We start from the raw sequence: 27,389 nt of genomic DNA on the forward strand, positions 1-27,389 counted from the left end.
CCAGGAAAACATTGTACATAGAGACAGATACACTGTGGTACAATAGAATATAATGGACTTCTCCATTAGTGTCAATGCAATGTCCCTGAACAATCTGCAGGGATCTAGGAGAAAAAAACACTATCCACTAGTAGAGGACAAACTGTGGGAGTAAAAACACCGAGGAAAAGCAACTGCTTGACTACAGGGGTTGAGGGGACATGTCTATGGAGTGACTCTAAATGAACACCCTAATGCAAATACCAAGAACATGGAAATGGGTTTGAATCAAGAACACATGTGATATCCAGTAGAATCGCACATCAGCTATGGGAGAAGTTGGGGGGGGGGGGGAGAAAATGATCTTTGTCTCCAATGAAGAATGTTTGGAAATGACCAAATAAAATAATGCTTAAAAAAAACAATAAAGGAAGATCTAACTAAAAAAAATAGTTACTTACTTGGAGAGCTCCACCCTTTTTACTCAGTCAGAAACTCGTGAATACTATGATCAGAGTTGATACCCTCAGAGGTCTTTGATAAAAGTTGACACCTTTAGAGGATGAGAGGAGTGAATCTCACAGACACTGTCCCCTGAGCAGTGCTAGAAAATTTGAAATTTTGATTGGCCCCTGTGAAGAGGGGAAAGGGTAAGAAGTCACCATAACTCCCTCAGAGCAGATTGTCTTTAAGAAGATAATCTGAAGAATTTGTCTTCTGGAGATAGTCTTCTGACTAGGGAGAGCCTTTGAGGGAACTTAGTTGGGAGACTGTGTCTTGGATTGTAGCCTTGGAGCTCAGCTTCAATTTAGACTCTGACTCCTGGATTACTTCATTGGATGAGTGAAAGGTTGATTCCTTTCCTGGTGTCCTAAGAGACTAGCTTCCATCTTGGAGGAGGCCATGAGGTTACTCATTACCAGACTTCCTGGTTGAGAGCTCTGACTTGATTAATCAGACCTGGAGTAAAACATTTTGGTTGATAGGATAGATAACCTCTCTAACCCCCTCACATTGCTCTTATTTATTGTTTCTTCTCTATTTATAAATAAATTTCTGACTCAGGATAATAAATACTGGCAACCACATAATTTCATATAATTATTGTCCAACCATCAATTTTAACCTTTACAATCCCCACACTCCCTACTTCACATGCTTGTTGTAAGAAAAAAAAGGCTGTGTAGTATTTATAGTTCCTTCAGTTGCTCCTCATGAGACAGAAATGTGATGCATGTAACCATCCAGGACCCACTCTTCTGGATGACCTTAATGATCTTCCTTAAATTTTTTAGCAGGAATAGATCACAATATTATAATGTAGGGTCTGACCGGAATGTATTGTAATAATGTTGTACCTAACAGATTGCTTAAGTCACAAATATTTCATTTAATACCTTCTCTCATTATGGAATATTATCCACACTGCAAGCAGCAGTCCCTAGTTGGGCCTTCCCTGAATTACGTTAAGGACATTAGTCTATGGTGATTTTAAGTAGAGATTAATGGAAAAGAATTTGGAATCTTAAATAATGCCATTTTCCCAGCAAGATATGTAGCATGGACTGCCTACAAAGCCATTGAGATCTTTCTCACTGGACTTGTTCAGACAAAGACTAGATAACCAATGGTTGGGTATGATGTAAAGGGGATTATTCCTCTAAGTTGGACTCAGTGCCTCTGGAGGCTTTTCCAACTCTGTAATTCTGTGGTTTTTGGTTTATTCTCAAGTTTTTTGTTTCCAAAGCATCTTCCAGGAACATTCATTAAAAGGAATTAAATAGGTTACCAGTAGGTTTGTTGGAAAGAACAGTAGATTTGTAATAAGAAGACCTATGTGTCAGTCCTGATAGACTTCTTATCAGTTGGCTCTGGGAAAGTCATTTAAATACCTCTCCTAAGAACCTTAGTTTTTATACCTCTAAAATGGGGCAAAATATTTGCACTACCTATTCTTCAGGGTATTATGGGCATATAAAAAGAAGGAATGCAGTACTTTCTTAAAGTTACAGAATTCTATATAAATTCATCTGTGACTAAATGTAGTTGAAATTCTAAAAATGTCCCTTTAATTTAGTGTGTTACAGTGAATTGGCAAGATTATACTTAATGCAAAACTAAATTCACATATAGCCCATTTTCAGAGAGCTAAGCCATGTTTATCCACTGGGAGGGATTTTTTAAAAAAAGAAAATATTTGAGCAAGAAGCTTGCTTTAGGGATAGGAGAATGTATTTTTCTAAGTTTAGAAACCACTCAAAATTCATGAATTCTGCATCTGACCTAGCTAGGACCTTTTAGCTTATGTCTTCTTTTACCAGGGGGACCTGTAAGGAAGATGTAGAAAAAGAGGGGTATCCTATTTTTAAAGGAAAGCATAAGATATAGCCTGTGATTCATAAAAAAAATTCAGATATATCCAGTATCTTTTCCCTGTACAAGTTCTTTTGTATTTGTGCCTCCCTGGTACCTTTTTTACTTAGCCTTGGTACTCATGTGTATCACAAAAAGAATTGAGCTATTTAATGGCATGATGACAAAGAAAATCCTACTATGTATTTCAGCAAGGAAATATATTCCTATTTTTTCTATCTTCTCATTAAGTAGAGTGTAATTTTTAAAAAAAAAATGTGCTATCCATACCCCAAAAAAGGGCTTCACACATAACCTTTTAATAACTTAATAGCTCATACTCTATTAAAGGCTGTGAATTCTCATAACATTATCTTGCTATCTATATTCTGTGAGGGGAAGAGAGGTGGCTGATGAATCCATTGGACAACTGATTAAAGCCATTGATATACTACGAAAATATACAATACTACCAAGCCTCTGGAGAGAATGAATTGATTTTCAGTTCTTACTTCAAGATCGTGTCCCACTCCCATTTTCCAAATCATAACAAGTATATACATGGCTTTGACCCCAAGGATCACTCAAAGGCAAACACATCATTGCCCAGAAGCCCATTCATCAGTCATTGAGTTTGGAGAGAATGAATATAGATGTCAGGAGGCCAGCTCAAAGCTCACATAGATCTCATTTCCAATTATAGCTGTGCTTCAAAAAGGAAATCTTGCCGCAGTGAAGTCCAAATATTTCCTCTGCTGACCAAAGCTCTTTGGTCAGACTTCCATATTGCAAATCAGCCTTTCAAAAACTGTTTATTAGGCAAAAAAAAAAAACCCCTGCATTTCTGGCACTTTTCTTATGTTTTCATTCCCAAGTGGAATAAATGTGACTATATTACATGAGACCACCCAGCTGCTAGGAGAGTAGTTTTTATGTGACCACCTGGATGGTGACATCTGGACTCAAAACCATTGACCTAAAATCAGGTCTGAAGGACAAGCTTTCATTGTGGCAAAAGTTGCCAAAGCTGCCTAGGGGCTCAAACTTCTATTAAAAGAGATTTCAAAGGAGGTGATACTAAAAAAGTACCAAGCAGTGCCCAAATATTATAACATAGGAAATCAATTAAATGAATATTAAAAGAAATCCCAATAAAAGACCCATGAGGATTTTCCTGTTAAACTTACTAAGCTTTCATTTTGATTGAGTAGAAAAGTTTCTAAACCTTATGTTTCCTTATTTTATTTTTGGCCAGCAGGTGGGGAGATGGGGCCCTTCCAAGAACCACCCCTCTCAATTTAAAATCAATTTACTGGAATATTTTTTGCTGTATTTCTTTTTTTCCTGGAAAATAGGATTTTTTAATGAAAAATAACACCAGGATTTAACCTTAAAAAGCAAAATGCAAAATACAACTAAAAAGAAGTAAAGATAAAACAGAAACCTTTCAAGACTTGCTCTATGGTTAATAATCATTTAGCCTACTATCCTATGCCTTCTTCAAATCTCTCTCTCTCTCTCTCTCTCTCTCTCTCTCTCTCTCTCTCTCTCTCTCTCTCTCTCTCTCTCACACACACACACACACACACACACACACACACACGCATGCACGCATGCACGCACTAGTTCTGTACCCTTGATCTCTATAGTTATATCTTCCCTAATAGATTGTAAGACCCTTGATGATGTGAAATAGTTTTTGCTTCTGTTTCCTATCCCAGCATTTAACAAAGTGCTGGGAATATAGTATATATTTAATCAATGTTTATTGATTAGTTGATTGTTTAATGTCTCATCAGCTATGATCATAAACATATCTATATACAAATGGCCTATTCATCTCATTTGCAGTAAAATCACAAAATACAAGTTTATGAAATGTGTCTTCCTTTATGAGTCAAAGTTTTTGAGATAGACAAGTCCTTAAGTTCTTTACAGAACCTGAAGTAGCTTTTGTTTTTTTATTAATATTTTAAAATTATTTTATTAATTTCCAATTATTTATTTAAAAAATTAACATCTATTTAAATAAAATTTTGAGTTCCAAATTCTCTCCTTTTCTCCCATTTCTCTTTTTTTCATCTACTTTTTCTGTCTACCTGTTACCCAGCTCAGCTGTGATTCCAGGAATAAATCATATCCTGATACATTATCTGGTAATATGGGAAAACCAGGTTGAAGATAACTAACAGGCCTTGGACCAGTCAGTAACTTAGGCAGATATCTACTTGAAGAGTTTGTAGACTTCCTCCAACAAAGTGGATAAATGAGAACAATTTGTTCCAATGTTGGTGCCTGAAGCAGATACTCTGGAGCACCTAAATATTGGTAAGACATGAAAGACATCAACATCATTATTTGAACCTTGTCCCTTGACTTTGATGACTCTGGAAGGGAAAGTGAGGCAGAAAACTATGTGCAACGTTAACTCTACTTAAATTCAGTTTATGTACAAATCAAGGCATCACCCCATGGTGTCACTAGTCTTCTAAAATGAAGAGCAAAAAATACAATAATAATATGTGGAGTCATGCAAAGCAAATTCCTATATTAGCCATATTGCAAAAAGAAAGCATATACACAAGAAATATGAAGAAAGATTTTTAGTAACGTTTCAGTCTGTAGTCAGTTCATTGGTTCTCTCTGAAGATGAATAGTATTTTTCATTGAATCCCTAGAAATTGTCTTAGATCATTATCTTATCAGAGTAGCTAAAGAAAATGGTGGCTTAATAGTACCAAAAGCTGATGACAATCCTTCCAAACAAATCCTTAAAAAGCACCTTAAAATGACAAGAGTCAAAAAACAACAGCAAGATAGAAAGAAGGACTTTGAACACAACATTAAATGTAGGCAGAGAGAGTCAATTTTCACAGGATAGTGGAGAACCAAAAGTAAAACTGCATACACGAGTACTTGCAGGTCATCCCCAACCTAATGCACCAGTTTCTGAACCTGAGCAAAGATCAACTTCAGGATCCCAGGACCTAGGTTAAACCAAAACAGCGCCTTACACTCACCTCCTTGAAGTCATATGCCCTGGCACCAGCCTGAAGCAAGGCTCAGAAGTCCATAGGTTTGGCCCTTTCAAGTCTGTGCTGAAGTGAAGTCCTAGCCAGGCCAAAATAGTTCACTTTGGCAAGTCCTGAAAGCCAGTAGCAGAGGAGACAGAATCATCAGCTTCCAGAAATCACAGTCTGTAGGCAAAAAAAAAAATGGGAAAATGAGCAAATAGCAAAAGAGACTTCTAATTCTAGAACATTTATATAAAAACAAATAATGAAACAGAGTCAGTAGGGGGTTGTAAGATCCAAGCAGCCATTCAAAACTTCAAAGAAAAATGGAAAATGGTCTCAAGTGCTGGAAGAAGTAAAAAAAAAAAAAGAATTCAAAATTCAAATACAAGTTGAAGAAAAATGGAGAAAAAGGAAGGTTAAAAAAAGAACATAATAACTTAAAAATGAAAATGGTCAACTGGGGGAAAAGGCACAAAAATCCAATAAAGAAAAGAGTTCTTTTTTTTAAACAAACAAAACAAAAAAGAATAACTAAGGTTTTCACAGTTGATCGTCCTTACAAAATTACTATTACTATTTAGAATTTTTACCTGGCTCTGATCAATTCACTTTGTCTCAGTTCATATAAATCTCAGATTTTTCTCAAACTAACCTGCTTATCATTTCTAATACCAGAGCACTATTTTATCACAACTTTCACCCAATTAATGTGCATACCCTCAATTTCTAATTCTGTGCCACCACAAAAGGAACTACTCTGAGTGTATGTGTGTGTGTATATAAGCATGTACAGATAGATCTCTTTACTTTTTTATCTCTTTAGGATATAAATCTAGTAGTGATATTTCTGTGTCAAAGGGTATTACCTTCGGATATAGTTCCAAATGGTTCTTCAAAACTGGTTCACAACATTATTAACAGTGCATAAGAGTCCCAATTTTTCCACAACACCTCCATTACTTATTTTCTTTTTCTCTCATATGCCGAGTTAGCATTTCAAGAAGAGCAAAGATCTGAATTTTATCAAGAAACAAATTTCTAAAGTTTCCTAAAGATCCAAGAAATGGACCACAAAAGTTGATTATGTAGCCAAAGATCCTTTGGGTTTATATGCAAAGTATTGGGGGACAGAGTAGACTTGTTTGGTTAAAACTGACCTAGAACAATGGATCTCATTATCAAATTTGACCTAATGCAACCTTTATTCATTTCCCACCCCTAGGGAGTTCTTCCTGGCTCTAGAAAGCCAAAGAAGAAATAGGTTCAATTAAGATGTTCCTGAAATAAAAGTTATTCATTTGGTAGAGTTAAAATTCATAAAGGAGGTATTGATGAACTCTAAATTAAAATGTAATTTTTCAACATTTCACCATTTAAAACCTGCAGAGCTTTTGTTTCTAGGAATAACTAAATAGAGAAGAAAGAAATTGCCTCCATCATATGTTTTATGTGATGCTAGATTTCTCTGGATTGCTTTTTTTGAGTTTTTGAGTTTGCAGTCTTGTGAATGGAAGAATTTCATCCAACTGGAATCATGTAAATGTCACATTCCAATATGCATATCGACTTTGTTAGGAGATGTACTCAAACACCACAGTCTTTAGTGTGTGCTGTCTTCATTTTTCTCCAGCCAGAAATTCTGTTTAAATAATAATGATTTTAAAATGCAAAATGGTGTAAAGATTCCCTTCCCTCAAATATAGACTACAAGGGATTTAGGAATGTGGTTGCTGAGGATTAGACAGAATTAATTTAAAGGCACTTTAGAGAAGAATTAGATAGAGATGAGAACCCAGTAGCAGGTTTACAAGTTATATAAAGGATTACACAAAGAAATTCTATTTAATTCCTTAAGTACTCTGTAGTTAAACCTCAAAATAAGAGGCTGCCTAGGGGATTATATTCCTAAAAGGATTGGTGAAGCCTGGTAGACATTATGGAAGGATTATACTGATGTCATAGAGCATCCTGACCACATAATATTATTAGTACAATCAGCAAATGACAAAATAAAATGAGAATAACATTGCAACCTTCATCTCTTCCACATAGATAAAGTAGAATGGTAAAATGATAGGAAAAATACCTTGATGCCCACTGAATATTGATTTGAACCCTAAGGTGCTTCCTAACTCTGAAGATGTATAATTATCTGATTCCTGGAGACACTAGATGAGATTCTTGTCCAGGTACTAGCTGGATGAGACAGCCTTTGGATTTCATTTCCCATTATGGTGATTCTGTGATTTTGTGAATATGTTCATTTGATCAATAAAAAGTAGTTCTGTTGGCTCATCCAATTGTCCCTTTTCTGTGTGTGACCCTAAAAGTTCCTTTGATTGTCTCCCAGGAGTTTATAATCTACTGAAAGAAACACACACACTTATATAGATATATTAAATACATATTTATTGCTATGTATTTTACAAACATGTATATATACAGATAATATACATATGTACAGATAAAATAAAAAATAATAGCAGGTAGAAATATATATATGTAGATAGATAGATAGATAGATAGATAGATAGATAGATAGATAGATAGATAGATGTGGAAGAATCAGGAAAGGCATTGTGTAGGTGGTAGCTATTGAGATGAGTCTTGAAGAAAAAGGTATAGGTGAATAGGGAGATAATTCCAGGAATGAGTTATAGATTGTGGAAAGGCATGAATGTGAGGTTTACTGTTAGGTATAGATAATGGAAAATATCCAGCTCATCTGGAATGTAGCCTATATGAAAGAGATATAAGGAGTAAATTACCTAAAAAGACTGCCTAGAGTCTCAGATTGTGAAGGGAATTGAACAACACCAAACTGGAGACTTGGGATTTTATCTTGTTGTTGTTGTTTTAACCTAATGGCAATAAGAAACCATTTGAGCTTCATAATATGATCATACCTGTGTATTAGGAGATTAATATTTTAAGTGGAACATGTAAAGCTCATAGTGAATCTGTAATTAGTAGTTTCTAATGCAAAGCATCTGTTAAATTCTAAGAATACAGCATGCTTTACTAAAGGTAGTCCTAGGCCTAAAATCAACTGCATTATCATGGACAAGTTATGTCAAACACTTGAGGGCTCACTTTCCTCTTCTATAATATAGTGATAATAATCTTCCAATAGTAACTAGGGTTATTGTGAATAATTATGAAACTTTGTGTTATAAATTAATAATATTGCCCATGAAATTACAATGATATAATGAGAATTATTCCAGTAAGTAATGGCATCCTAAATATGGATTTTAATTCAATAAAATCTTTATCATGTGTCTACCAAGTGATTGCTCCGGGGGCACAAAGACTAAAGATCAATAATCTATGCCTTCAAGAAGATTATATCCTAGACTCTAAATGAACATTCTAGTGCAAACATCAACAACATGGAAATAGGTTCTGATCAAGGACACAAGTAAACCTAGTGAAATTGCATGTCAGCTATGGGAAGGGTGGGGGCAGGGAAGGGAGGGATAGAATATGATTTTTGTAACCAGGAATAATGTTCTAAATTGACTAAATAATTCTTTAAAAGTTTATATACCAAAGGGAAAATAAAAATTATAAGCAAATAAAATAATATAAGGAAATATGAAGAGGGAGAGGTCACCAATAACTAAGGTAAGTTAGGGAAGGGAAGATATTTTCTGGCATGCAGTAGAAGAGGTGTTAGAAAGAATAAATATGAATAGTAAGATTTTTATATATTCTCAATCAGAAAAATTATAATAAAAGTATTGTTTCAGAGAAAGTTACTGAAATTATGAAATTTATTTTATTTGTTATAAATTGTATGTTTTATAACCACTAAATAGTATAGTGGGTATTAGCAATGCTGCATAGTGCCATTAGGAATCTACGTGCATCCAATCATTCATTGACCATCATCCCTTTGCTAGACTTACCTGATTCTGATCTTAGTCTAGGGCAGGAGTCCCCAAACTATGTCCCTTGAGCCAATGTGGCCCCCTGAGCCCATGTATCCAGCCCCAACCACACTTCCTGAAGGGGCACCTCTTTCATTGGTGGTCAATGAGAAGAGCACTATATATGGTGGCACCACAAAGCCAGTATCACTCACATACAGTACCACTTCCAGTGACATAATCCTTTGCGTGGTGCCTTACAATGAGGCACCATGTAAAGGATTATGTGGTTACACAATGGAAGATGTCAGCATGGTGAGCAGCGATCTGGGGGAGGGGATTCTGCACTGTGTATACTGCTGCCAAGTTAGTGTTAGGGTTATGTTTTTTGTAGTCCAGCCCTCCAATAGTCTGAGGGACAGTGAACTGGCCCCCTGTGTAAAAAGTTTGGGGACCCCTAGGCTCTAGGGGTATGCATGGCTCCCATATTCTCCAAGAGATTATTCCTTTTAACATCTCCCATCTCCCTTTAATCTTAATCCTTATCTAATAGTTCCTTCCCTGCTGCCTACAAACATGTCCCCAACTCTCCACCTTCCTTATATAGTCTACTGAGACTTTGAAGGATAGGATTTTAACTTCCCCCAAGTCTTCACCCAGGCTCATCACTAGTCGAGAACTTGATGATTCAATAGGGAAGATTTCTATTTATGCATGTTTATTGGATTATCGAAGTCCTAACCCTGATAGTCTGGGGGAAATGTCACTTATAATTCTTTTCTAGCTTTCTCTGCAAAAAGGTTAAGTAAAAATGTATTAAATATGTAAATATGAATCAAGTATGAGACAGGTTATTCCTACTTAGAAAGCTCTGTTATTTATATGATTTTCATTCTCTTTATTAATGGAATGATTAGAACAGAATCAATAACTATACTTATTACTATAAGTACTGTCAGTTGGAAGTTTAAAATTCAAGCCTGAATGAGATCTAAAACAATTTTAGCAGAACTTATATTTAGATAGGATATATTTCATCTCCATTAAGTTTTCTGATCATTGAGCCTTAATGGACAAAGGACAGTAGCCTCATGGTGTTTTTCCCCAGCATTCAACCACTGCTCTCCAAAGGAAGTTTCTCTACTAACATTCACAAGACTTCCCAGTCTATTTGGAAGAAATGATATTGAGATTCCTCCTCCATTACCTACTCAGAGAAGAAAAGAGAGAAGGGGGGAGCATACAGAAGCCAAGGGTCCCAGTTTAAGCTATCTGAGTCCAAACTCGATGGAGGGGTTGATCATCTGCATTATGTTCATTTATAAACAACCATAATACTCCTCACTTTGCTATCATCACAACTTGTTATTGATAGGGCTACAAACAAAAGGCATCAACCAGAAGCCATATGGCACTCCTGTTTTGTCCTAATATCTAACTTATTAATATTCATTAATATGTCATGTATGGCTCAAAGCCTATCATACCACCTCTACCTCAATGTAAGCCTTTACCTATTCCAATAGAAGGCAGAAAATAGATTGGCTGATGTTCCATTCATCACATACCTCTTCCAAAATAAATAAATAAATCACAACAACAAATGATATTTAGCTCCACTGCAGTCCCAGGCAGCTACCCAATAATTTTCTTTTTTCTTTTTTTTTTTTTAAATATATTTTATTTGATCATTTCCAAGCATTATTCGTTAAAGACATAGATCATTTTCTTTTCCTCCCTCCCACCCCCCATAGCCGACGCGTAAGTCCACTGGGCATTAGATGTTTTCTTGATTTGAACCCATTGCTTTGTTGATAGTATTTGCATTAGAGTGTTCATTTAAAGTCTATCCTCTGTCATGTCCCCTCAACCTCTGTATTCAGGCAGTTGCTTTTTCTCGGTGTTTCCACTCCCATAGTTTATCCTTTGCTTATGAATGGTGTTTTTTTTTTCTCCTGGATCCCTGCAAGTTGTTCAGGGACATTACACCGCCACTAATGGAGAAGTCCATTACGTTCGATGATACCACAGTGTATTAGTCTCTGTGTACAATGTTCTCCTGGTTCTGCTCCTCTCGCTCTGCATCACTTCCTGGAGGTTGTTCCAGTCTCCATGGAACTTCTCCACTTTATTATTCCTTTGAGCACAATAGTATTCCATCACCAACATATACCACAGTTTGTTCAGCCATTCCCCAATTGATGGGCATCCCCTCGTTTTCCAGTTTTGGGCCACCACAAAGAGCGCAGCTATGAATATTTTTGTACAAGTCTTTGTGTCCATTACCTCTTTGGGGTACAGACCCAGCAGTGCTATGGCTGGGTCAAAGGGTAGATATTCTTTTGTCGCCCTTTGGGCATAGTTCCAAATTGCCCTCCAGAATGGTTGGATCAGTTCACAACTCCACCAGCAATGAATTAATGTCCCTACTTTGCCACATCCCCTCCAGCATTCATTACTTTCCTTTGCTGTTATGTTAGCCAATCTGCTAGGTGTGAGGTGATACCTCAGAGTTGTTTTGATTTGCATCTCTCTGATTATAAGAGATGTAGAACACTTCTTCATGTGCTTGTTAATAGTTTTGATTTCTTTATCTGAGAACTGCCTATCCATCTCCCTTGCCCATTTATCAATTGGAGAATGGCTTGATTTTTTGTACAATTGATTTAGCTCATTATAAATATGAGTAATTAAACCTTTGTCAGAGGTTTCTATGAAGATTTTTTCCCAATTTGTTGTTTCCCTTCTGATTTTAGTTATATTGGTTTTGTTTGTACAAAAGCTTTTTAGTTTGATGTAGTCAAAATTATTTATTTTAGATTTTGTGATTCTTTCTATATCTTGCTTGGTTTTAAAGCCTTTCCCCTCCCAAAGGTCTGACATGTATACTATTCTGTGTTTACCCAATTTACTTATGGTTTCCTTCTTTATGTTTAAGTCACTCACCCATTTTGAATTTATCTTGGTGTAGGGTGTGAGGTGTTGATCTATTCCTAGTCTCTCCCACACTGTCTTCCAATTTTCCCAGCAGTTTTTATCGAATAGTGGATTTTTGTCCCAAAAGCTGGGATCTTTGGGTTTATCGTATACTGTCTTGCTGAGGTCGTTTTCCCCCAGTCTATTCCACTGATCTTCCTTTCTGTTTCTTAGCCAGTACCAAATTGTTTTGATGACTGCTGCTTTGTAATATAGTTTGAGGTCTGGGACTGCAAGGCCCCCATCATATGTGTTTTTTTTCATTATTTCCCTGGATATCCTTGATCTTTTGTTCTTCCAAATGAACTTTGTTATGGTTTTTTCTAAATCAGTGAAGAAGTATTTTGGTAGTTCAATGGGTATGGCACTAAATAGATAAATAAGTTTGGGTAGGATGGTCATTTTTATTATATTGGCTCGTCCTATCCATGAGCAGTTAATGTTTTTCCAATTGTTCAAGTCTAGTTTTAGTTGTGTGGCGAGTGTTTTGTAGTTGTGTTCATATAGTTCCTGTGTTTGTCTTGGGAGATAGATTCCTAGGTATTTTATTTTGTCTAAGGTGATTTTGAATGGGATTTCTCTTTCTAGTTCTTGCTGCTGAGCTGTGTTGGAGATATATAGAAAAGCTGATGATTTATGTGGGTTTATTTTGTATCCTGCAACTTTGCTAAAGTTGTTGATTATTTCAATTAGCTTTTTGGTTGAATCTCTAGGATTCTTTAAGTAGACCATCATGTCATCCGCAAAGAGTGATAACTTGGTCTCCTCCTTGCCTATTCTGATGCCTTCAATTTCTTTATCTTCTCTAATTGCTACTGCTAGTGTTTCTAGTACAATGTCAAATAGTAGAGGTGATAATGGGCATCCTTGTTTCACTCCTGATCTTATTGGGAATGCATCTAGTTTATCCCCATTGCAGATGATATTAGCTGTTGGTTTTAGATATATACTGTTTATTATTTTTAGGAATGACCCTTCTATTCCTATACTTTCTAGTGTTTTTAATAGGAATGGGTGTTGTATTTTATCAAAGGCTTTTTCTGCATCTATTGAGATAATCATGTGGTTCTTGCTAGTTTGCTTGTTGATGTGGTCAATTATGTGGATGGTTTTCCTAATGTTGAACCAGCCCTGCATCCCTGGTATGAATCCTACTTGATCATGGTGAATGATCCTTCTGATCACTTGCTGGAGTCTTTTTGCTAGTATCCTATTTAAAATTTTTGCATCTATATTCATTAGGGAGATTGGTCTATAGTTTTCTTTCTCTGTTTTTGACCTGCCTGGTTTTGGAATCAGTACCATGTTTGTGTCGTAAAAGGAGTTTGGTAGAACTCCCTCTTTGCTTATTATGTCAAATAGTTTGTATAGTATTGGGGTTAACTGTTCTCTGAATGTTTGATAGAATTCACAGGTGAATCCATCAGGCCCTGGGGATTTTTTCTTAGGAAGTTCTTTGATGGCTTGATGGATTTCAATTTCTGATATGGGATTATTTAAGAATTCTATTTCCTCTTCTGTTAGTCTAGGCAGTTTGTATTTTTGTATATATTCATCCATTTCTCCTAAATTGGTGTATTTATTGCCATATAATTGGGCAAAGTAATTTCTAATGATTGCCTTAATTTCCTCCTCATTGGAGGTGCTGTCCCCCTTTTCATCTTTAATGCTGTGAATTTGCTTTTCTTCCTTCCTTTTTTTAATTAGATTGACCAGTACTTTGTCTATTTTGTTTGTTTTTTCAAAGTACCAGCTTCTTGTCTTATTTATTAAATCAATAGTTCTATCACTTTCGATTTTATTAATTTCTCCCTTAATTTTTAGGATTTCTAATTTGGTTTTCTGCTGGGGGTTTTTAATTTGATCACTTTCGAGTTTTTTCAATTGCATTTCCAATTGATTGATCTCTGCTCTCGCTTGTTTGTTAATATGAGCTTTCAGGGATATGAATTTGCCTCTGATTACCGCTTTGGCTGCATCCCAAAAGGTTTGAAAGGATGTTTCGCCATTGTCATTTTCTTTGATGAAATTATTAATTGTTTCTATGATTTCTTCTTTAGCTAAACGGTTTTGGAGTATCATATTGTTTAATTTCCAATTGGTTTTAGAATTGGTTTTCCATGTACCATTACTAATCATTATTTTTATTGCCTTGTGATCTGAGAAGGCTGCATTCATTATTTCTGCTTTTTTGCATTTGTGTGCTATGTTTCTGTGACCTAATGTATGGTCAATTTTTGTGAATGTGCCATGTGGTGCTGAGAAGAAGGTGTATTCCTTTTTATCCCTATTTATTTTTCTCCATATGTCTATTAATTCTAATTTTTCTAAGATTTCATTCACTTCTTTTACCTCTTTCTTATTTATTTTTTGATTTGATTTATCTAAATTTGATAATGGTTGGTTTAAGTCTCCCACTAGTATGGTTTTATTGTCTATTTCTTCCTTCAATTCTCCTAGTTTCTCCATTAGAAATTTGGGTGCTATATTATTTGGTGCATACATGTTGATTAATGATATTTCCTCATTGTCTAGAGTCCCTTTTAACAAAATATAATTACCTTCCCTATCCCTTTTGATCAGGTCTATTTTTGCATTGGCTTTATCAGATATCATGATTACCACTCCTGCCTTCTTTCTATCAGTTGAGGCCCAGAAGGTCTTACTCCATCCTTTAATTCTGACCTTGTGGGTGTCAACCCGCCTCATGTGTGTTTCTTGAAGACAACATATGGTAGGGTTTTGGATTCTAATCCATTCAGCTATTCGTCTACGTTTTATGGGTGAGTTCATCCCATTCACGTTCAAAGTTATGATTGTCATTTGTGGACTCCCTGGCATTTTGATTGCCTTCCCTAATTCTAACCTTTTCTTCTTCGGCTCTACCTTTTAGTCCAGTGATTTACTTTGAATCAGTCCCCCTTGTCCCCTCCCTTGATGTTTCCCTTTTTAGTCCCTCCCTTTTTGTTCCCTCCCCCTCCCCCCTCTCTTTCCCTCCCTTTTTGTTCTCCCTCTCCCCCTCCCCCCCTTGGTTTTCCCTTTTCCTTACCCTTGTTGGGTAAGATAGAATTCAAGATCCCAATGGATCTGGATGTTTTTCCCTCTCAGAGTTGATTTCCCTGAGATTGAGGTTTAAGTAACCCCCCCCCCTCTCTTCCTCTCCTTCTTATAGGAGTTTTCTTCCCCTCCCCTTCCCCTGTGAATCTTTGTGTGAGAACCATTATTCTATTTGGTCTTTCTTTACCCCCTATTTATACATTACATTTTCCCCATATATTAGTATACATAGGTTGATATAAATGTAGTCCTTATAGAAGAGAGTTTGAGTAAAAGAAGAAGATAACATTTTCCTCTTTCCTTAATATTTACCTTTTCAGGTATTCCTTGCTCTTTGATTTTCGGTATCAAACTTTCCACAGAGCTCTGGTCTTTTCTTTGCAAAAAGTTGGAAGTCTTCTATTTTGTTGAATGCCCATACTTTCCCTTGGAAGTATATAGTCAGTTTTGCTGGGTAGCTGATTCTTGGTTGGAGACCCAGCTCTCTTGCCTTTCTGAAGATCATGTTCCATGCCTTACGATCATTCAGAGTAGAACTTGCAAGGTCTTGGGTGACCCTGATTGGCATTCCTTTATATCTAAATTGTCTTTTTCTGGCTTCCTGTAGGATTTTTTCTTTTGTTTGATAGCTTTGGAATTTGGCAATTACATTCCTGGGAGTTGTCTTTTGGGGGTTTAGTGTAGAAGGTGTTCTGTGAGCTCTGTCAGTGGCTGTATTGCCCCCTTGTTCTAGAATCTCTGGGCAATTTTCTTTGATTATATCTTGTATCACCATGTCCAGTTTGGTGTTTATTTCTGGCTTTTCTGGGAGTCCAATTATTCTTAAATTATCCCTTCTCCCCCTATTTTCCAAATCTATCACCTTGTCGGTGAGATATTTTATGTTCTCTTCTAATTTCTTGGTATTTTGGCTTTGCTTTATTGATTCTTGCTCTTTTACACGATCATTGTCTTCCAGCTGCCTGATTCTGGCCTTTAAAGCCTGGTTTTCTTTTACAGTTTGGTCAAACTGGTTTTGTAGATGCGTGAATTTCTTTTGCATTATTTCCAACTTTTCCTCCCAGAAGGCTTCCATCTTTTTGGTCATTTCTGATTCAAATTCTTCATAGGTTTGTGGAGAGTTTCCATTTCCTTTGGAAGGTTTTGGAGCATTTTCTTTTATATTATCTTCTGTCTGCTCTGTATTTTGTATTTTGGCTCCATAGAATGTGTCCAAAGTCGCCCCTTTCTTCTTATTTTTCTTGGTATTTTGGGGCTTCTGTGGTTCTGTGGAGTTTGCCATTTCTGAATGTGGAGGATTAGTTTTTCTTGTCTCTGTCTAGTGTTCAGACGCTTTAGTCCTGGGCAGATAGTTCTATGAGCTTTCCCTGGGTTAAACTGAATATGCCTCACTGGAACTGGAATGGAAGGGTCGGACCACGAGGAATCGCTGGCCGTGAGGCTGTTTCGTCGGCCTGCGGGGGGATGGGCTGCAGCTTTCCCAAGCTCCGGGCAAGGACTTTCACTGAGACTTGGATAGCAGGATCCAGCCCGTGAGGCTGTCTTGCCCGCCCTGAGGGTTGCTGTTGTTTTGACCAGCTCTCTGCAGCGGAGGCCCCAGGCAGTAACTTTCACCCGGACCGACAGGCTCTCTGCAGCGGAAGCCCCAGGCAGTAACTTTCACCCGGACTGGGACTTGGGTAGAAGACCCTGAGGGTTGTTGTTCCTCAGACCCTGCTCTCTGAGCCCGGCGCGGCTGCCGCTTCCGGGAGCCTTGGACTCTGCGCTCCTACCCCTGAGGTCCGAGGGATCTCGGGTTCTGGCTTTTAAGGGGAGCTGTACCTTTTGAACCGGGTCCAGGTCCAGGAGGAGGGTTCCCAGGGTCTGTGCTGTTGATCGTTTTGAATTTCGGCGCCTTAGGAGCTTCTAGTTTGAGATCGGTCGGGAAGGGTTTTCCGGAGATCTGAACTTCAGCTTTCTCTAAGCCGCCATCTTAACCGGAAGTCCAATAATTTTCTAATCAGTTATAGATTGTTGATTTCCCAAGTGTTTTGTTTACTTTGTGTGTGTCTGGGAGGGACATATGTGTAAATTTGACAAAGTTTCCTCCAGGAATAAGTGATAAAATTTTCTCATTAACAATTCCATTTCCCCCCTACCCCTTCCACTTCCTTCCATTTTATTTTCCCATAATAACACTATAGTTCCTAAAAATCCCTGATCTAGTACAGAGAAGAAAATTGAATTAATGGAAATTAATTAATTTCTTTCTTTTTGTAGTGGCCAACTTTTGCTTTCTTGTGCCCACTTTAAGAACCTAACCCAAGAACTAGTATTTAATTAGCCATTTCCAAATAATTTCCCAGAACACAAAAATTCCTGTGCAAAAGTAAAATGATGCAATTGAAAATATTCATGATTCACAGGAAGCTTCCAAACTTCCTAACCATTACTCCTACTCACAGAGGAACCTTGGCCATTTCAAAATCTGGCTGTCATTAGAATTTGCTTTACTTTTGTTCTTGATAAGAGGGGAATTGGGCTGCTCAGGCCTCAGCCACCTGGGATAGCAATGCTGAGAAGGCAAAATGTGGTGATGCTGGTCTTCCATTCAAAACCCATTATTCTCAAAAATCTGAGAGGGGAAAAAAACTAGCTATGGGACTGCTTAACTACCCACACATGGAACACTGATAAGGCTTAGAAGAGAGCTTCTTTCAATACCTGTGTCTGACAAAGCAAAGAGAAAGTCAAGAACCCAGAAGCTGGTGAATTTAATTGGTAAAGAAAACTGACAAAGAACTTTGGCCAAAAAAAGTACTCAAATAATTTTAATTTATGATCTAGTTGAGCTCAGAGGTTTACAAAATGCTTTACATACATGAGTCAACTCAATTCTCATGACAACTCTGTGAGGAAAGAGTAAAAGGACTACAAACTCTGTCTTAGAGGTGAGGGAATAAGTTATAAAAGAAAGGACTTGACCAGTCACACAACTAAGAGGTGTTAGGGTCAAGATTCAGATTCAAGGTTCTCCATTCCAAGTCTTCTGCTCTTTTAGACATTCGATAGTTCTATAAATTTACTGACTTGCTGTGAAAGTCAATGTGCCTGGGAAACAATGGAGAAAACTATTATGTCTTCCTCACCTTCTTGCTACAGTGTGACTATGAATCATGGAAATATACTTTACCAAAGACATGATACTTCCCTATCATTTTTGCCTCTTACTCAGGGAATAGAGATCAAAGATTAAATCAAGCTTCAGTTGCTGGGCTGCTCAATGGCTACACTCACAATCCCTGTTATTCACCAAAGCAACACACTTTCTTCTGATCACCACTTCCTTACATGTATGATCTTCCTCTAATAAAATCATGAGAGTAGACAGTCTCTTTTTGATATTTGTATCTTCAACACTTAGTACAGTGCCTGAAAAACAGTAATTTCTTATCATTCATTCATTCATTCATTCATTCATTCATTCATTCTAACCTATGCCAAAGTAGAATTAAACCTTATCTGATCAATGTTACCATTGCTAAAATATTATTGAATTCCTTCTTTGGAATTGCTTTCAGATCCCTTTTATGGGCCTGGAGGTCAAAGTTGGTTCCTTTTCCTGGAGGCAAAAAGGGGTACAGGGATATTGAACCATCTAAAATGATTTTTGATCACAGAGAAAATGCTCTGATACCAAAGGAATTCTACCGAAGTCATGGCTTATTTTTAGGATCATGGACTAGTATATCAGAAGTGCCAGACTATAGTCCCCTAGTTCCCTCATTATCCTAGATGTTAAACAGAGCTACCCATAAGACCCATAGTTAACACAGAGCCTGCCATTCTGCATGAGGTTGACTTTCTGAAGTGTGTTTACAAGTATGGAATCATTTTTCAGGATCAAAAATTGAAAGATACCCAGGAGTTTATTAAGGAAAGTCAATATTTTATATTCTTTTTTTTAATTTCTGTCTTCTTGAAGATTTTTATTGCTGTTTTTAGATCCATTTCACCTTCTAGTTATCATTTCCTCATATTATCCTCCCTAATAATCCAGAAAAATAGTAAAACAGACCAGAGTCCTAAATAGAGCAGCAACTGATAGATATTATAATAGTGGTAATCTGTATTCTACTACCACCCTATGAAAGGAAAGAAGCAGGTAATCTGGATTCTGGAAACAAAATTTAATTTTAGTAATAGTGCAGTGGTCTTTTGGTATTACTTGAGTTCATATGGTTACAGTCATTGTATGTATTGTCCTGAATTAGCCTTCTTTACTCTGTATCAGTTAATACAAGTCTTCTGGTATTTCTGAATATTCTTAATATGTGTTGCTTCTTATACTCCAATAATATTTAATTAGACCCAAACACCACAATTCATTTAGCCATTCCCCATATTGTTTCCAGTTATGATTTATTTGTTGCTACCATAAAATGGCTGTCAATATTTTTAAGTCTTAATGTGAAATTTCCATAGTATAGGAGTATTCAATGGTAAATACTCCTTTTACCAATAAAAGCCCATAACTGTTCTACAACCTTGGTATTAATCTACTAGGTGCTTCTCAGGGTCAGACAGTCAGTTGATCAGGGGGAGGACTTGAACTCATGGATTTTGATTTCAACATAACCTCTCTATCAGCATGTAGAAAAAATTTGACTACATTAAAAATATTTTTCCATCTTTCCCACATGACTCTAAATGTATTCTAAGATTTTGAGATGAATGTTTAACTTCATTAAATCATCATATCATCACATACTATCTGCCAGGTGGAATTTACCTGAATACCTAATTTACCTTAGCTATCCACTTTTTATTTTTTTTATTATTTATTATTTGTGCTACCCACTTCATGGATGCTTTTATTATTAGTGTATAAATATATCACGGTGACTTCTATGTTATAAACAATGAAAGAGACCCTGTAATTTGGCTGTGTAAGATTTAAATTAATATCAATAATTCTAAATATAAGATTTATTAGAAATCATTTGAAGTAGAAGAAATAATGGAATATAAGTAAAAAGAATGACTGAGTAAAAACATCTAGTAAAATTCTCCTGCCTGGCTCTCATCCAACCTCCACAACAGCCTTCTGAGAAGCAGAGAGCAATGAAGTCAAGGCTACACCAAAATATATCTTTTCTACATTAGCAAGTAGCTAAACATGAAAATGGGCTGCTGGGAAAGGGAGTCCTGGGGAGCAAATTCTAATTATTCAGTAGTAGACTTTTTTTCTTAAAAGATGCAATCATTAAACCATAGCTTAATTACCTCTAGTGATGAAGAATTAACTATATAATATGATAACTCATTCATCTTTGGGCAGATCCAAATGTTAGGAAGTCTTTCATTAAGGAAAAAAATCTACTTCCCTATATATACACTCATTTATACTAGATCTTTTCCAGAGTCATGGAGATCTAATGACATTTTCTAATTGTATAAAAAAGAACCTATCATGCACCAGTGAAGTCTCCTGTTGAACCTAAAGACACTCAACTACACATTTAGATTTAGAGTTAGGGGACTTGAGTTCCAATGCTGGATAAGCAAATTTTTGTTGTTGTTATTATTATTATTGCCAATAACAATAAAATGATAATAACGGTTAGCTTTTAAAGATTATATAGACCATAAAGTATACAATGTGCTTTCCAAATATTAGGTCATTTATTCCTCAACAATCCTGGAATAGAGGTGTTATTATATTCACCATTTTACAAATTAGAAAACCCAAGCAGATAACAAGTAATTGACTTTTCACAATGTCAAGTAAGTATCTGAGGCCACGTTTAAGCTCAGACCTTCCTCACTACAAATCAAGGGGTCTAACCACTCTGCCATCTAGCTGCTTCTTATTATTTGTATGATCATAGTCAAATTATTTCTAATATTTAGGTTTCTGTTTACTCATCAATAGAAAAATGGATTTAGACTAGATGAACTCTTAAAGTACTTTTTAAATTTTTGTCTACAAGCATTTGATCTGTTCTACCTGAAATAATGACCTGACATTCACTGATGTACAAACTTCTGGACACAGCAGGCATGATTTGTAATCTCCCTAGAAGTTCTCTATATAAGCTTAGGAGTGATTCAACAAGTTGATCAGAATTAGAGAATGAATTAACATCCTTTAATTTTACAGCCAAGATATCGAGCCTCTAACCCCTACTAGCCACTGTATTCTATTTTTTACCTGTAGCTTTAACTATTATGGAACAATGAATTTTATTAGAAATTCTATTATGTGCAAACAGACAAGCAATGAGAAACTTGTGACAATGATGAGCTAAGGCTATAGCAAGACCATAATGCATCAGCTAAACTTGTGAACATAATTGGTGTTCTAAACATCTTATAAAAAATAAACGGAATCCATATTTATGGGAATATCACAACTTATAAAGATAACTCATGGGTTGGCAAGAACTAAAGGCTAGAAGGGTCAGCAATTGATAAGGAAGTAGATCAGAAAGGGTCAGTTGAAATGAGTTTCTATACTAGAAGGGCAAAGTCCTGGCTGTGTTTCTGCAAGCTAGAAAAGGTGCTGGGTTCGCAAAACCAAGGTGAGATACTTTTAGATTCTTTACTTGATTTCTCTCACTTTTCTTTCCCTGCTGGGAAGCAGCCCCTGAACATAGCTTCCTATTAGGCACTCTACTGAGGATAAATCAGTAGACAGAAGGAAAGGAACTTAACCCTTAAACTCCAGCATGTGATCTCAGTGGCTCTGATAAAGATGTTTCCATTTAGACACTCTTAGTATTTTGCGGCTTTCAAATTGTTTTGGTGGATATGGTTTGAAAAATAATGCTGCACTACACTCAAATGGGAAAGCTTTAATTATGTCTTTTCTTAATAGACCTTTGTGGGATCTAGAATTTGTCTCACAACCCAGAAGAGTACTGCAAGACTCTGCAAAGCCCTTATTGAAAATTGCTGCTATACACTATTCCAGCACAGGACATTAATTCAATAGCCAACAAACTTTAAAAAAATGCATTTATTTTTAATATTTTTCCTTGAAAGATTTTTTTAGTTATGGATTTTCTACCTTTTTCTCACACCTCCCCCATTCACTGAGAAGGCAAGCAATTTATCGATTATACATATGAAATCACACATTTCCTTATTAGCCACATCACAGAAAGGTAATAAAAAAAGAAGACAGGAAAACTACATTTCATTTTGTACTTAGAATTCCTCAGTTCTCTTTCTGGAGGTGAATAGCATTTTCTTAGTTATGCATCCATTGGAAATGCTTTGGATCATTTTATTAATCACAGTAGCCATGTCGTTCCTGTTGTTCATCATTACATTTCTGTCACTTTTGCTATTATTGTGCACAATGATCTCAGTTACTATCAGTTCCTATGGGTCTTGCCATATTTTTTTCCCCTGAAACCACCCCATCTCTTCATTTCTTATAGCACAGTAGTACTCCATCATAGTCATAATCCACATCTTCTTCAGACATTCCCCAATTGATGAGAATCCCTTTAATTTCCCAATCTTTGCTATTAAAAAGAGTTGCTATATATTTTTATTTTGGTAGATATAGGTCCTTTCACTCTTATCTCTTTTGGGTACTGAGTTAGCAGTGGTGCTGCTGAATCAAAGAGTATGGACAGTTTCATAGACCTTTGGGCATAGTTCCAAAATATTCTCCAGAATGGCCCACTTGGCTTTCTACTCAACCAACATTTCATTAATATATCTATTTTCCCACATCTTCTCAAGCATTTGTCATTTCTGCTAGGTATGAGGTAGTCCTTGAGAGATGTTTTAGTGTGTCTTCCTCTAATAAAAAGAACCTTTTTTCATAAAATTATTGATGGCTTTTATTTTTTCTGTTGAAAAATGTCTGTTCATATCATTTGATGATATATCAACTAGGGGTAAGTTCTTTTTTAAAAATAAATTTGTCTCAGTACTTTATATATTTAAGAAATGAGCCCCTTTTCAGAGAAATGCTGTAATTTTTATATTCCTTTATTATCTATAGTACATCTTAGAAAAATGTAGCTTCACTGCTGGGTCTGTACCCCAAAGAGATAATGGACACAAAGACTTGTACAAAAATATTCATAGCTGCGCTCTTTGTGGTGGCCCAAAACTGGAAAACGAGGGGATGCCCATCAATTGGGGAATGGCTGAACAAACTGTGGTATATGTTGGTGATGGAATACTATTGTGCTAAAAGGAATAATAAAGTGGAGAAGTTCCATGGAGACTGGAACAACCTCCAGGAAGTGATGCAGAGCGAGAGGAGCAGAACCAGGAGAACATTGTACACAGAGACTAATACACTGTGGTATAATCGAACGTAATGGACTTCTCCATTAGTGGCGGTGTAATGTCCCTGAACAACTTGCAGGGATCCAGGAGAAAAAAACACCATTCATAAGCAAAGGATAAACTATGGGAGTGGAAACACCGAGGAAAAGCAACTGCCTGAATACAGAGGTTGAGGGGACATGACAGAGGACAGACTCTAAATGAACACTCTAATGCAAATACTATCAACAAAGCAATGGGTTCAAATCAAGAAAACATCTAATGCCCAGTGGACTTACGCGTCGGCTATGGGGGGTGGGGGGGAGGAAAAGAAAATGATCTATGTCTTTAACGAATAATGCTTGGAAATGATCAAATAAAATATATTTTTTAAAAAATGTAGCTTCCCTGATAATCTTATTTAATTAGGTATGTTCTATTGTTTTTGCTTTGACTGAAATTATGATCTCTACCCATGCTTTCTTGAGATGAAACAAAATAGATTCTGCTTCAGGGTTTTGTTTTAACTCTATGTGTGTCTTTCCATTTCTAGGATGTCTCATTTATTGTTGAATTCTGGTTTTCTAATCCATTCTGTTATCTGCTTCCATTTTATGGGTGAGCTCATCCTATTCACATTCACAATAATGATTACTGTGTGTTTCCCTCCATGATATTTTCTTCTGTTTATCCTTCTCCCTCTCTCTTTTTATTTTGTCCCTCCTCAAAAAATCTGTTTTGCTTTGGAACCCTACCTCCTTTAATATACCTTCCATTTTGTGACCTCCTCTTCTAGATCTCTTATTCTCCTTCCCTCTTACTTTCATATTGTATTATTATAGATGGATTATAACCAACTGAATGTGAATATGTGTATTACTAATTCACATTTAAATTTTATTCTTTTCTTGAGGCTTCTATTTGATTGTCAAATTTTCTATTCATTTCTTGTCTTTCTATCAATAATTCTGGGAAGTCCTCACTTTCTTTAAATATCAATTTTCCTTTAAAGTATTATACTCAATTATACTGGAGTTTATTTTTGATTATAATCTTAGATCCTTTGCTTTCCAGAATATCATATTCCATGATCTTCACTCCTTTAGCATGAAACTTGCTATACCTTGTATGATCTTAAATATAGTTCCAGGATGTTCAAATTGTTTCTTTCTAGCTACATTGAAGATTTTGTCTTTTGTTTGGAATATCTGAACTTTGACTATAATATTCCTGGAGATTTCATTTGGACATCTCTTTCAGGAAATGATTGGTGAATTCTTACAATTTGTATTTTACCCTCAGGATCTGAGATATGGGGCCAATTTTATTTTAAAATTTCTTGAAATATTATGTCTTCGTTCTTTTTTAAATCACAGCTTTCAGTTAATCCATTCATTCTTAAATTATCTCTTCTTGATCAATTTTCAAGGTCAGATTTTTTTCTAATGGAATATTTCACACATTCTATTTTTTATTCTTTTCACTATGTTTTATTATTTCTTGATTTAAATTTCATTTGTCCAATTTTAATTCTTAAGAAATTATTTTCTTTTGTGACTCTTTTAACATTATAGTAATTCTGTTTTCTAAGGTGTTGTTTTCTTGTATATTTTTATGCTTCTTTTACCAAGCTGAAAATTCTTTTTTTTCATATTTTTCTTGCATCATAGATTTGTATTCCCAATTTTTCCTCTATCATGCTTCTCTTTCTTCAACTCTTCAGGAAATTCTTGCTGGCCTTAGATGCAATTAATATTTTTCTTTGATGTTGTGCATGCAGCTGCTTTTTATATTGTTGTCTTTTAAATTTATATCTATAGTAGCCTTTCTTTTGTTAAATTCCATTTTTTTGTTGTTTGATCTTTTTCCCAATGTATTTCTCCACTTTTGACCTTATGTTAGAGTTGGTCTCTGCTCACCTAGAGTAGGGAGGCACTGTGCCAAGCTTCATATTTTTTTGGTATTGCTTTTAGAGATAACATGTTTTCCAAGGTAGTTTTTTTCCCCCTGGGGACAGGTGTGGTCACAGCTATTCTGTTCTATCTTCTGGCCTCTACCAAGAAAGGTCCCTGTTACCCTGTAGCTACTACTACTAGTGCACTTCTTAACCATAGTACTGTGACCAGAGCCCCAGCTTTCCTACAGTCACATGGGCTAGCCCTCCTTTGTGCCCTGAAACTTTAACCTGGATTCTTCCTCTCTTGCAACTAATCACAAATATTCCTCTCCACCCTGGAACTGTGACCCAGAATTGTTTACAGATAATAGAGTTGTCAATCAATACCAGCTGCACCCATTGCCAGAAAAGGGTCCCCTGTAATCTCTTTCTGATCTAGTATCTGAACCCATTTCAATTTCTATTGAGAAATCCTAAAACTGCTGCTGCTGCCATAGTAGCTTCCCTCCAAGTCCACCCCTGGCATTCTTTTGGTGCTCTGAGCCTGTGCCCTCCCAAGTGTTTCAAACCTCTATTGTCCACTTTCTAAATTGTCTTAGATTGGAAAGTTTTTTTTTTCCTTCTGACCTTTTTTTTGACTTTTCTACTCCCAAAATTAATATTATATGCTATTTTAAGTTATTCTGAAGGAAAAGTTTGGAGGGTTTAGTTTTGTCCTAGTTGGTAGTCTGTCATTTTATCTCCCAGAAATTAGCTTTTAAAAAAAATAATATTATGTATTTACTCAGCAAAATATTCATTCTAATTTAAATACATTTGGTAATATCTAAGTTAATGCATTAATAAAAAGGTATGATTTAGCATTATTCTAATATTTTAAACAAAGCATGGGATCAGTTAAAAAAAGAGAAATTAAAATGGTCCAATCAACTAATAATGGATAAATAAGTCTATTTACTATTCTACCAGGTGGTTGATGGACACTGTGTTCACTTTACTAGGAATTGTTAGTACATCCTAAATTTAAACTAAAATAAACAAATAGGACATATTCTTCCCTTACCTAGACATATTAAATAATCTAATCCTAAAGAATGAGTGGTCAAGGGAGCAGCTAGGTAGCTCAGTAGATTGGAATCCAGGCCTAGAGACAGAATATCCTGGATTTATATCTGGCCTCATAAATTTCCTAGCTGTGCCATCCTAGGTTAGTCACATAATTCACATTGCATTGTTTTTACTACTCTTCTGCCTTGGAAACTATATACAGTATTGATTCAAAGACAAAAGGTATGGGTTGTTTTTAAGTGGTTGATCAAATCAAAATGACAACTACCTAGGTTAACTTTCTTAGTACTATACCAATTAGACTACCAAAGAATTATTTTGTAGAGCTAAAATTTATATATATATGTACATACATATATATATTATATATATATATACATTTTATTTAAAGAAAAAGTTTTTAAGATAGTTAAAACCTAGCCTAGTTAAATGGCTTAGTAGCTAGTAGAGCTGTCTCAGGGCTGGTAGAGTAGCTTTGGGTCTATGGAGTAGCCCAAAGGGTGATGTAGTAGTGCTGGTACTAATGGATTAGCTCAAGTTGTGGGGTTTACATATTTATTGAGGGTCCAGTGGCTTATCACCTCCCATTCCAGGGAAATCTTGATCTTTTTTCAGAATAGTCCATGCTTGGTTGTTACTGGGTATTACAGGCCAAAAATACTGTAAAAAAAGCATAGAGGAGGAGGGTCAAAATCCAGTTGGAGGTTTTGTGGTATGGTTTTGGGTCTGACATGTCATAGGTGATCTTGAGGACACCAAAAAGTAAATAAGGAACATGAGCAGGTTTGGGGGATACTCCTTGCCTGCTGGGAACCTTGGTGCTCATGTCCCATATTTACCCCATTGTCCCACTTGACACCATTTATCAATGTAGGACAGGTCTCATTACCCTTCAAG

The sequence above is a fragment of the Monodelphis domestica genome, chromosome 5, assembly GCF_027887165.1.
Source record: "Monodelphis domestica isolate mMonDom1 chromosome 5, mMonDom1.pri, whole genome shotgun sequence".
Taxonomy (NCBI): Eukaryota; Metazoa; Chordata; class Mammalia; order Didelphimorphia; family Didelphidae; genus Monodelphis; species Monodelphis domestica.